The sequence below is a fragment of the Zootermopsis nevadensis genome, unplaced genomic scaffold (assembly GCF_977971745.1).
Source record: "Zootermopsis nevadensis isolate Lab colony 2312 unplaced genomic scaffold, Znev_1.0 Znev_ptg000012l, whole genome shotgun sequence".
NCBI lineage: Eukaryota > Metazoa > Arthropoda > Insecta > Blattodea > Termopsidae > Zootermopsis > Zootermopsis nevadensis.
Genome location: NW_028259144.1, coordinates 12,797,850 through 12,809,947, shown reverse-complemented (window position 1 = coordinate 12,809,947; position 12,098 = coordinate 12,797,850). Strand labels below are relative to the sequence as shown.

Below are 12,098 nucleotides of genomic sequence, written 5' to 3'. Positions count from 1 at the left end.
TTCCTAAAGAAGAAGGTGTTTATTGTGTTGTTTATCTAGTTGTTTACAACTTACGTAACTATTCTGAACTCTGGTATGAAAGACTTAACAAATCCCCATCGTTTCAAGCATCTTGTCCACCACGTGTGGCATGAAATCTGCTGAGAACAATTGAATTTCGCAATACACAGCGCAATAACCCAGAAGACAGAAATCTTCATACTCACCGCTGTGAAAACCTCAAATCATACACTGTAATACGTTGTTTCTGTAGATACTCGTTCTTATTACTGGTGTACATAAAAATTTTATTTTTATATAAAGCATTCATCCCCTGTGTTTTTCCTGTGGAAATGCTCAAAACAAGAAACTGCTCTTACAGACTCCTCCCAAGACACGGCGTGGTCTTCCGCTTAGCGGGAGTGTTTTGACCGTGCGCCACGGCATGGAAGTGATCGTGGTAGCGCAGTGTGTGTCACTGGCTTGAAAAATTTTGTTCGAGGAACATCCGCACTGCCTAATTTACAAGTTAATATTCCAACTCTTACTTTGAATTCATGTCTATCTTCACATCGCATGGAAGAGGCAAGAAGTAGCCGGTAACCTGAGAAGAATCCCTTGAAAAAAAATGCATACATGGTAGGATCAGGATAGAACTTGCGGACAATTAACACAATACGGTAAAAAGTAAGGAATTATTTGACCAGCTTAGCGACTACTATCTTTTCAAGAATAATTTCTTTCTGTGAAATTGTAAACTATTTCTTAATTCTAAATTAATTTGTTTTAATATTGCAATGCAAATACGTCTCCTTTCTTCAACAGTTCAGTGTGTTAATATGAATGAACATTAATTTCTTCAACAAGATTTTGTAGGGAAGTTGGTATCAATGCATAGCCTAGACCGCGCTCTAGGGGCAGAGAATATGGACTCTTTCGATGTATCTGCGACCGCCGAATGGGAAAAGCTAATTTTTCGAGACGCATCTAAAGTATGAGGGGCAGGATGCTACGTAAGAACTCGTCACTGCATTAAAATAACTGAAATTACCTTACATTAAGGGAAAGGGAACTGTGTAGTAGAACTAAAATTAATTAAATCGCATTTCTCTTTATATGGAACTTACTTGCGTGGCCTGTGAGGGGGACCGATGGTAGGATGGATTATCGTCATCCAGAGAGACTTCAGCTAAGTTCCTCTCAATGTATCACTGAGATTTGTTGATATGAGTTCTATTCCTCCATTACTTGACTTATCATATATGTCTGGGAATTTCTGTAAAACTTGAGGGTGAAGGACTGAAAAATGTGATTAGGATGGCCGCCTTCAGGTGCGCTATTCTCTGATCGAATTCGAGGCGAATTTGACACATTCAGTTGTTAAGATACTACGAGTCTCATTACGTCACTTTTGTTTAAGACTTTGTATGTAATTCTGAACATTTTCGAAAAATATATAAATGTAAATAAAATTTTATCGTGGTTTTGTTAATTCGTGGGTTATTTAACAGTGCTCTGCCAATTGAAGATATTAATTATCATCGAATCGTATAAGAGGATGACTGTGTACTGTATAATGTAATGGATGCGCTTTTTTCAGGTTAATATCCTTGGAATGACCGACGAAAATCATGCATTAACCCAGTTACAAAGAATTGCCAGTTCAGATTCCAGGTGGAAAACCCCCCCCACAAATTAGGTGTGTTGCGCTGCGTCACCCTGTTTGTTTTAATAACATGATTGTGAATTCTAATGGTTGACTCGTATGGTTTTGAGGACGCTGGAGAAAATGCATAACAAAATCATAAAATAAAAATAGTTAATAAATCCTCTAAAAAGTAGCAGAATTCAAATTATAATAACGGGGCACGACAATTTTCATTAAATAAAAAATTAAGAACATATTAAACTCAACTGAAATCTTGATATTACTCAATTCATACCTTTATCTTCCCAGCTCCAGTGTCTAAAACATAACGAACGAAACACACAGTAAGGTAGAAATAGGTTTGAGGGTGTTGAAAACAGCATACTGAGGAAAATGTTTGGGCTTTAAAAAGTGAAAGTAATAGGAGGACGGAAAAAAATACGTAATGAAGATCTTTATAATTTTGTAGGCCTACTTTTCGGCACATATAATTAGGGTTATCAAATCAATGAGATTAAGGCAGGTGGTACTTGTAGGATGTGTGGGGGAGATGAGAAGCTCATGAAAAATAGCCTATAGTCATGAAGTCTGAAGGAAAGAAACCACTCAGGAGATCTAGGCGTAGATGGGAAGATAAAAGATGGATTTTAAGGAAAAAAGGGTATGAAGTTGTGAACTGGATCATCTGATCTAGGATAGGGACCAGTGGTGGGATCTTTTCAACACGGCAACGATTCCGTAAAAGGCGCTGGATCTCTTGACCAGCTGAGCGACTACTATCTTATCAACATGTAGTCTACATAAGTGAGTGCGCAGTGTTTAATTTGCGTCGACACGTGCAGTGCAGCCCTGGCATCGCATTTGTCTTCGATGTCTTGACAGACTGTACAATGCTACACTTAACATGTCGCATATCGGATCGATTCATTCGCACATCATCATCATCGTCATCAATAATTTACTGCGCCGCGTAATGACTCATCGCCCGCTCGGACACTCGTGACACTCGAGAGATCAAGGGAGGGGGTGGGAGGGTCCGGCCCAGCCTCCTTGATTGTGAGCTTGATTAGGATTAATAGCCGCTCTGTACACAAGAGTTTAGGTGATATCGCATAAGTTACGTTCCCCCCCTCACTGCAGGCGCTGTGAGAAACTTGCATTCTTTCCACAAGTTAATTAGCGTCGTCAACGCTGCAGAGATATCAAGATGCGACTTTACGGTAACAATCCCGTTTGTTAGGTGTTGTTCACGTTTTCCCGCGAGTAAAGAATAACTTATGAGGACCCATGTTCCACTGTCGTGGTTTTTCTAGGAGGTGGGAAAACTGCATGATCAGAGTTGTAATCGTGTAACAGTAGGAACCGTAGCTTAAAAATTATCTCTGATGGCATCAGTCCAAAAATGACAGGTATGTTGTGGTATGCATAATATCTTCACTGACTTTTCTTTGTTGCCAAGAATCCAGCACGTATTCAGCACACTCCCTATTTGCGTGGATTGTTTTAGGACGTCAAAGAAATACAAATTGTAAAATAAAATTATTAGTCCTAATAGTAGGCTACCTATGTTTACAACATGATAAACATATTTAAAGTTTCATTGGTTTGTGTTATCATCATGAAGAGAAAATGTCTGGATTGTGACACAACGAGGAACTTATTTTATACATCTAAAGCTGCAATGGGTTGAGCATGTGGTTAGAATGGGGAAAAAACAGAAACACAACACAATTATGCATGAAAAACCTCTTTGAAAAGTTAATTTAGAGCACCAAGAAGGAGATTGGCGGATAATATAAGATAAGATGGATCTTATGAACCGGAAATACGTAGGTTGTATGATCGGAAGTGGATGGACTTTGGGTAGAATCGTGTCGAAAGTTGGGCTTTTATTTTGGAGGCAATGTGCAGTTGAGTTTATCTCTTCATTTTGCTGCATAAAATATTTGGGCAAAACCATGGCGTTGAAAAGAAAACAATAGAATAGGCGCATGCCTAATTACAACAGCTAAGTCCTAATGGCATGATGGGAATCTCGAGCGAAAAGAAAAATGGAGAATATAATAAATATTGGTCATAAGTTAGTAACAGATTTCGCTGATATACTAATAAATGCCATTACATTTTGTAATAAAATATGGGGCTATAGAGCTATGGATCAATTTTAATTTAGTATGTTCTAGTCTTAGATTAGTCACCATATAGAAATCTGTATTAAATCGCAACACTAGGCATATAAGAAACTTAAATTTAAGGTTTACATGCGTCATGTTTGTGAAATGAATGAAAGCGCTCTAATGTAACATCCTTATAGTGATGAATGGCGCAAATTTAAAATTTAAAATTTTAACATTTAAATTTTAAATTTTAACATCCAAATAAAGTTTTGTGTATTGACCTGAATTTTATTATATATTTTAATCAAAAACACAAACAGTGAAATGAATGAAAGCGCTCTAATGTAACATCCTTATAGTGATGAATGGCGCAAATTTAAAATTTTAAATTTTAACATTTAAATTTTAAATTTTAACATCCAAATAAAGTTTTGTGTATTGCCCTGAATTTTATTATATATTTTAAGAAACTTAAAGTAATAAACGTTTCACTTTTCGCGGCCGATGAAATGGCAAGCTTTATTAATCATATTTCCTTTAGTTTAAAATTGACAGCTCCGGCCCGGAATTCGACATATGATGTCGTCATACTTAATGAATATAGTAGGATTCGCTGTTTGTATTTTTACTCAGAGAAATGCTGCAGTTCCTAGCCACGATGTTGCTAAATGGATGTCAAATAATGCAGAAGTGCTCAGTAATCTTTTGAGATTTATCTTTAGCTTTTATTCTTGTTTTGTAGCGAAAGAAATAAGTTTCTGGAAATGCGACATATTTTCTTCAGCAAGTTTTACGTTATAGCAATGAAATGGATCCTATGCTGGGAGACGGAAGAGAACTGAATTTTTTTTCTTTCTATAAAGGGAAACTGGCATAAATATTCTTCACTTCTCTCTTCTCGACCAATTAGCATTAGAAATTATTAATGAGAGAAACACTTTGGAAAGTTGGAAGACGAGAAGAACCCATATTATTTTTAGTTGCTTTCTCGCGTTAAAACATATTGGCGTTGGAGAAAGAGTTGTTTCTTCTGAGTTTAGCGACTTGTGGCTTTGTGTGGGGGGCGGGGGAGATTGGGAAGACGAAGAATTGCATAATTAAGTCTCAGGACTTCTGCTTCTTCTTGGAGTTACAATTCTGCAACGAGGAATTGGGCTGGAAATCAAGAAAGTTATAAATATTATAGATGTAACCTATGAAACCTCTTGCACCTTTCGCTGCAGGACCGATTAAAAATCCAGATAAATAAAGGAAAAAACCAAATAACACAAGAAGCTGTCGAGGTCTGTGCATATTACTGGGGAGTAAAACAAGCCACAATAGCTTTTTATTATTGTACTAGAAAATTACCCATCAACAATGAGTGGAATATCTAAAGTATGCATTCCCTATTGTTCAAAGGCCATACATGAAAGGGTACCATTTTTGGTAGACATAAAGAGTGAACTGCAGTGACTCATCACATTCCCTGATGATAGAGACAGAGAGTGTCTCCGAAACTTTGGACTAAGATTCCATTTTGACGCGGCTTGTCGCCCGATAAGATTTTGTACATTTAGTCACCTCGAAAGCCTCAAGTCTTATATATCTAAAGTCCTTAATAAAACAGTGAACGTTTATGTTCTACCATGAATATCTTGTTTCTTACACGACTTTAGAATCATTCAACGGACATATTTGACGTTATAACAGGCACTGATGAATAAAAATGATCATTAACAAATCAACCAACCTACCAACACATATTTCGACATATATCGTATGTTGTACATTAAATCTGTCGATCAGTTTGTAATACAAAGTCTGGTCCCTCTGAATTTACAACAAACATTTTCTGATAAACAGATGTAGTAGAGAAGAAATGTATTTTGGCGAAACTTGTGGAAAGTGTATAAGATTTAAGGTTTCCACGGAAGTGACGATGATGTTCTTTTGGATTCTGGCGTCATAAACTTCTCAAAACCGCTGGCCAGTCCACACATTGCCTGAACCCAAGAGAGCATCATCACCATTGTAGAAAGTATTAACAAAAGCCTGTAATTCACTAGTTTGTTTCATTAATAAGATAAATACGTAAGTACATTAACATACATACACTACTAAAGATATTGAAGATTTACTAATAACAGAGGCGGATTATATACAAAATTTAATACAGTACATACCAACTATTTTTAAAGGTTTCAAACGGATAGTAATAACGTTCCGTTGTCGTAAACTTCAAGTTTTAGCAACAACTGATAATGTTAATACGTTAAATAATGTGATTGTATTAATTCCTTTATTTTCAAAAGTTCTAACTTTCACAACAGCTTCGGTAAATTAAATTAAAATTTAAAATTTAAATTAAATTTTCGTTTAAACCATGTAGACCCCCTTTAATCCTCCCCTCCCCCTGAATAATCTAGGCTCTGTAAGAATTAATTTCTTTGGACGTAATATGAAAAGAAAGCCATCACAATAGAAACTGTGTTTGTAAGTCACTGTTACAATATTCATTAATCTTGTTTATTGGTTGCAGATCATGCAGATCCCAGAGAACCCTCGAGAATAAAGCTGACACTCCAGCTGATCGACGACACCTGTAATCAAGGTAAGTCACTGTGTTTGTTTGAGGCATGCGGCGTCGGCAGTGTTGGAATCTGCCACATGGCGAGAGTATTTTGGAGGTCAAGGATATATAAGTCTATGATTCACATTTCATAATTTTTTCACGACGAAGCATAACATTTAAATAAAATTTAATATAACGTATCTATTAAAATAGAAGAGCAACAGAACTCCTTTCGCCCCTGACCATGTTATTTCATCATAAATTAATGTGACCGACAGAGGAATCCCGTAGCTATTAACGAGGGTTTTCTCTCAGTTTTTAAGATCCGCCGTCGTTACAAATTTGACGTTTTGTGAACAAATTCGATAAAGTGAATGGGCGTGTTTCCATATTCAGTAAGGGAGTTGGGAATGTTCTCTCCCATATCTCTTCCAGAACGGTTCTGGAGACCACTCGCCCTCTTATCCAGTGGGCGTACTTTGGACGCAGTCTGCCGGAGCGTAGCTCTGATCTTCCAAAATACGTCTAGAGAGCGCGGAGCCTTTTCTCACGCACGGTTGCACTGACAATACTTACGCTCACAGACTGGCATTAGAATGGAAATATGTAGCCATGAGTTTGCTCACTGTGTAGTTGTAATAATACAATATATTTTACTCATTTTTGGCTTATTTAACGACGATGTCAGTGGTTTATTCGATATAGCGCCGAATGATGAGCTTTCATGAACAAGGAATTTGAAAAAATGGAATGAAGCGGTCGTTATTGAAGTGAACGTACTATTTGGTATTTGTATGCCTGCAGGCACTGAGAAAAAACATATCAAACAGGACAGAGGGTCTCCTAGCAGAGATTTGAACCCACGATTCCCGAAATACGAAACATGAATGATAATTACTGGGCCGTGACATTCGATAACAAGATGTACGAAGTAGTAATCGACTTATAATTATTTTAAAGGATTCATATATTACATGGATAAATTTATCCTAACGATACGGTTGTAAGAACCTTAATAATTATGAAACTTTTTAAATTTTAGAAACGTGCCACATTTCGCATCTCATTTTATTGCTGATTATATAAATCCTGTTTGAAGTATAAAAAGGAATTCAAAAACGGGAGAATACACAGAAATGCCCCTCCCACCGTACGTCCAGCTTCCAATCAAAATACACCAGTGTGATCCCTCAGGGGTACAACTTTAAACTGAACATCATCACGAACTGGGGTCTTACATTCACACGCCTTGAGAGTCGTTGCGATATTATAGGAACTAAAATACCAATCTGCAACACTGGGTTTTCATTAGGAGCTTTTCTGTTCATCCCAGATTTATTAATTTTCTTCCTTATTTAACGAAATTCTCTTGTTTTATTTTATTCCTTCTTTTATAGCTGGTTTTTAATTTTTTGTCTTTTCTTATTTCTTCCTTCCGTTTCCAGCTTTGTACTGGTTAACGTGTCATTTCAATTAGGCCGTGTGAGGCGGGAAAGCTCTGATCAGTGTAAAATGTTCAATTGCTGTAAGACATTACACGTGTGAAAGGCATGAAACTTTTATTAAGATACAAATTTAAGAATATATTAAATAATAAATGCAGCGCGAAATAAAGATACTCGTATTTAGTTATTTTTATATTACTTATTACATATTAAGTTACATTGTAGAAGAATGGGAGATTACGTAACCTCTGAAATATAATTTTATGACCCTTAAAAAGGGCCGCGTACAACAGACACTCAAATTTCACATCCTCTCCGGAGCTCACGGAAGAGCCTCGCTACTGGTTCTATCATAAGCCAGTCGAATCCAGTCCACATGTTTGTTTACATTTCCTTTAACATATATTTTATTTATGTCCTTTCATATAAACCTAAATCTCCTGACTGGTATTTCATGTAAAAATTTTCGGGCACGGTGTATTTCTCTCCTGTCCCTGTCGAGCTAGTCCGTGCATCGCCCAATTCACTGTCCTTGATTAAATTGAAATTTGGTGAAGAGTACAACTGACAAAGCTTTATATAATAGTCTACAGTTATCTCCAGCCTCTTGATAGTTTCCTTCTCACAGGTATAAACATTGGCTCATATTATAAACAAGTCTGATTAAATGAACAACAGTTTGCATCAATTTTGGGCATGAAACAAATTAAGACTTGATCAAGAATTTAAATGTTTCACACATGATTAATTATATTCAACACTGTAGAAAACAGTTGACAGACAAGAAAGAATTGGTTTTGATACGAACAGCCGCTCTTTCCCTAACAGTTATAAATACCAAACCTATGGCCGAAAAGCTGAGGAATAAGAATTAATTAAGAAAGGCTTACAATTTTCACGAAACATGAATGTTATAAAACGGGCTATCAGCTGTGTCAGTGTTGCGTCAAATGCCAACGTTTCGGAGACTAGCTGTCCCCAGCATCAGGATATAGATCGCGTTTGATCGCCCGAGAAAATTTTATAATAAGAATTGCTTGTTTAAGTATATAGTTTGTGTTATGTAGGCCACCTCTAGAATCTGGGTGAGGGTAGTCCGATACTTCACCAGTGATGAAGATTTTAATGAATTGGAGGCTGATTGACTTCTTAACGATGTTAATTATTTTACTAAATTTTTAAGATTAAATTAAGAGAGAGTCGGTAACCTTTGCTATCTAATCGATGCAGATGTTACATCAGGAACTGATGATACTAAGGCTGTCTTACCATCATTGTTCGAGTGTTTTATTTAGATATTATCTATTGATTATGTTTTAAAATTTAGAATTTTAAAAGTTATGTTTCCTATAGACTGACTCTAACTACATTTTAAGGTAACGCACATAACTGGAAGAGGAGAAGAAAATTCCCACTCTGTAGAGTTTGTTCTTCATCACTTTCTAGAAAATTATTATTCTATATTCTCTCTTTCTTCTTCGATACTCTTTTACCCGCAGGTTCGAGGTATTCATTCATTTAATCTATTAGACATGTGGTAGGACTCCTTGGACGAATGATCAGCACATCACAAGGCCTCTACCAGTACACAGGACAGCACAACACAGAAAAATGCGGACAAACAACCATGCCTCAGGTGGGATTCGAACCCACATACCTAGTGTCCAAGCCCACTCCTCAGACCGCGCGGCGACTGTGACCGGCTTAACTAGGTTATTAAATTACGATTATCTGATGTAATTAAATATTGTCATCGGCTAACCCTAACAGCAAATTTCGTTAACTGTGAAACGCCTTCCAAATTCGAATAACTAAATCTGAAGCAAATAAACATGGTGCTCACTGAAATGGAAATAGGTGCTAATTGTTTCACATCTGCCTGTTACGTACTTTACACAATCGTGTTTGATTCGGTAAAATCAGGTTTTGTCACAGCATCCCTGAGGAGCTGAGGGGCATTCGGTTCTATGACACCATGTAATTAATACTTTCTTTCATAAGGATAAATTCCGAATTACGTAATAACTTGATGTTGATAATGTTTTATTGTCGTTGTCATTTCTAAAATGGTGCATAACAACTCGTAGCGCTTTAGTGGTGATGGTGTTAGACTCTGCATCTCTTAGTTATTCAAACCACGACCTCTTGACTAATTTTGAGTCTTTTAACATTTTAGGAGATACTAACTTCAGTTCGGAGCGAAATTCTCCTCTCCTTCTTATATCTTATTTGATCTTTTTCATCTTCATTTCTTCTTATACTTCCTTCATCCACTTTCTTATAGTTTTTGTTTCAATATTCGTCTTCTCTTTCTCTGTAGCCTCTTCTTTTTATTGTCTTCGTTTTGTTTGCCTTTATATATTGTTTTTAGTCTTCGTATTCTCTTCTTCTTCATCCCATTTTCTTCTCCTCAGCCATTTCTTCTTCTAGGTTATTTCCATTCAAATGTATCTTGTTCTCGTACTTCGTAAGTCTTGACCAATCTTTGCTAGTTCGATCAAAAGCTGCTGTGCTTTTTGGTCCTTCCGTTTCAAAACCATGTCCATTAAACAAACTGTTTTGGTTATCTGTGTACTCCTATATATTCTACATGCCTAGATTTATTTAATATTATGTATTTGTATCCTTGTGTTGGCCGCCACGGTGGTCTAGCGGTCAGAACACTAGCTTTGTAATCCTGGGGTCCCGGGTTCAATTCCCGGTGGTGCTCAGATTTATAACTTGTGTTGGGCAAGGCCGTGGTCTAGGCATCACGGAGGTTTCCTCCGGGGGCTTCCCCGGTTTCTCCGTGGCATCCCAACAATTACTCCACTCACACACACAGAAGAAGGCAATGGCAAACCACTTCTGATCATCTACCAAGAACGTATATATGTATGAGCAGGTCCCTGACAACCTGAAGAGGATGGAAGGATCCTGTTCATAATATGTGGACCTGTCGTCAGACAGAACACTAACAGAAATCCTTGTGTATCCATTATACACTAAAATATCCAAATCAAAATTTTACAATAAAAACTGGGGCAGCAGTTTAGAGAAACCTAAATACAAACAATCATTGCATTTCCTAACAAAACTTCATGATCGCGATTTTATCATATCTTGTGCAGATATTCAATAAACAATGCGTGTGTAATTTGACAGAAGCAGTTACAAAGGGTCTGACTGCAGAACATATTGCGTCTGTGCTCAGCGTGTGTTCAAACGAAAAGTTTTCACCGTGGTCCAGCTGTTATACGACCCTCAGTGGGTAAACTGTTTTCAAAAGCGTTGCTGGTGCTCCTATATCAAAAAGACTTGTTTACCGTGGGGTAGGGGGTGGCTCTAGCGTTCTGCCCGAGCTATTATGTTTAAATATGCCAGGTATTTTATTTAACGTAGACGCATAGAGCTCCTGCCTCGACTTGCAAGTTAATGTTTGTCCGCAGTTTATCGTCACTCAATTAGCACAGAGAGATCCACCCGGGCGGATCATTAGCGTAATTGTAGCGACCGCTGCGCAAGAAGCTGCCTTCCCCACCACGAGTACAGACCACATCCACCCTTGAAATCATTATTATTACTATTATTATTATTCATTGCATTATCGCGCTCACAAAACTCATACTGGCCGGTCGGTTTGCTCAGACCCAGCTCACGGGTTACTCAAGAGTTCTGCGGTTTAATTACATCTTACTTGGGGTTTTGGTCGCTTCTTTATCATTAGGATAAGAAAGCGACTGGAAGACTTGCAAAAGATAACATAAATTATTATTTTATGAAATGTTGATAAGGATATATGCAGTATTAAAAACAAAAGGAATAACTTTTTTTACAAAACAGAACAAAGGTATAATAAAATAAATGTTTTGGATTTACCTTATTTTAACAAAGATTAAAACAGTTCCTTCAAAATGTTTGTCCCTAATCGTTACCCTTCTGTTTTCTGTTCAAGTCCAAAATTAGTTGAAGAAACCTCAGTAGGCCTTGTATTGAAATAAATTTATTTTAAAACATTTTTTGAAGTGTAAAGATGCTTCAGATGTTGGAAGAAATAAACACAACATGCATAAATGCATGAACATGCTGTCGATCAAGCTCCTCCTGAAGCTTTAATTGAGTGTGTGAGAATGCGGGCAGATTGTCCTGCAATAAATAAAGCCACGCATCAGTTCTCGCCAACATCAAATCGTGGCTTGTAGCGGACCAGTTGACTGCAGTAAAGCATCATCTCCATGTTTTACGAGGTTTGTCAGTACTGTTATATCGATTTCATTCATTCGGTTTGTGATTTTTGCCTGATGATCTCTACTGTATGATGCGTTGATTTAAACTATGTGTCTTAGCTTTGTTAGTAGTTCAGTTATATTCCAAAG

The 12,098-nt window shown here is 37.1% G+C and overlaps 1 protein-coding gene across 3 annotated transcripts in view; it reads left to right on the top strand.

The window, feature by feature from the left end:
• LOC110840774 (uncharacterized) overlaps positions 1-12,098 on the top strand; it is an 81,716-nt gene that overhangs the window by 29,152 nt on the left and 40,466 nt on the right. For all 3 annotated transcript variants that reach the window (XM_022086020.2, XM_022086019.2, XM_022086021.2), the window contains exon 2: positions 6,266-6,337. The gene's annotated coding sequence lies outside the window, so the exon portion shown is untranslated. The remainder of the gene's footprint in view (positions 1-6,265; positions 6,338-12,098) is intronic.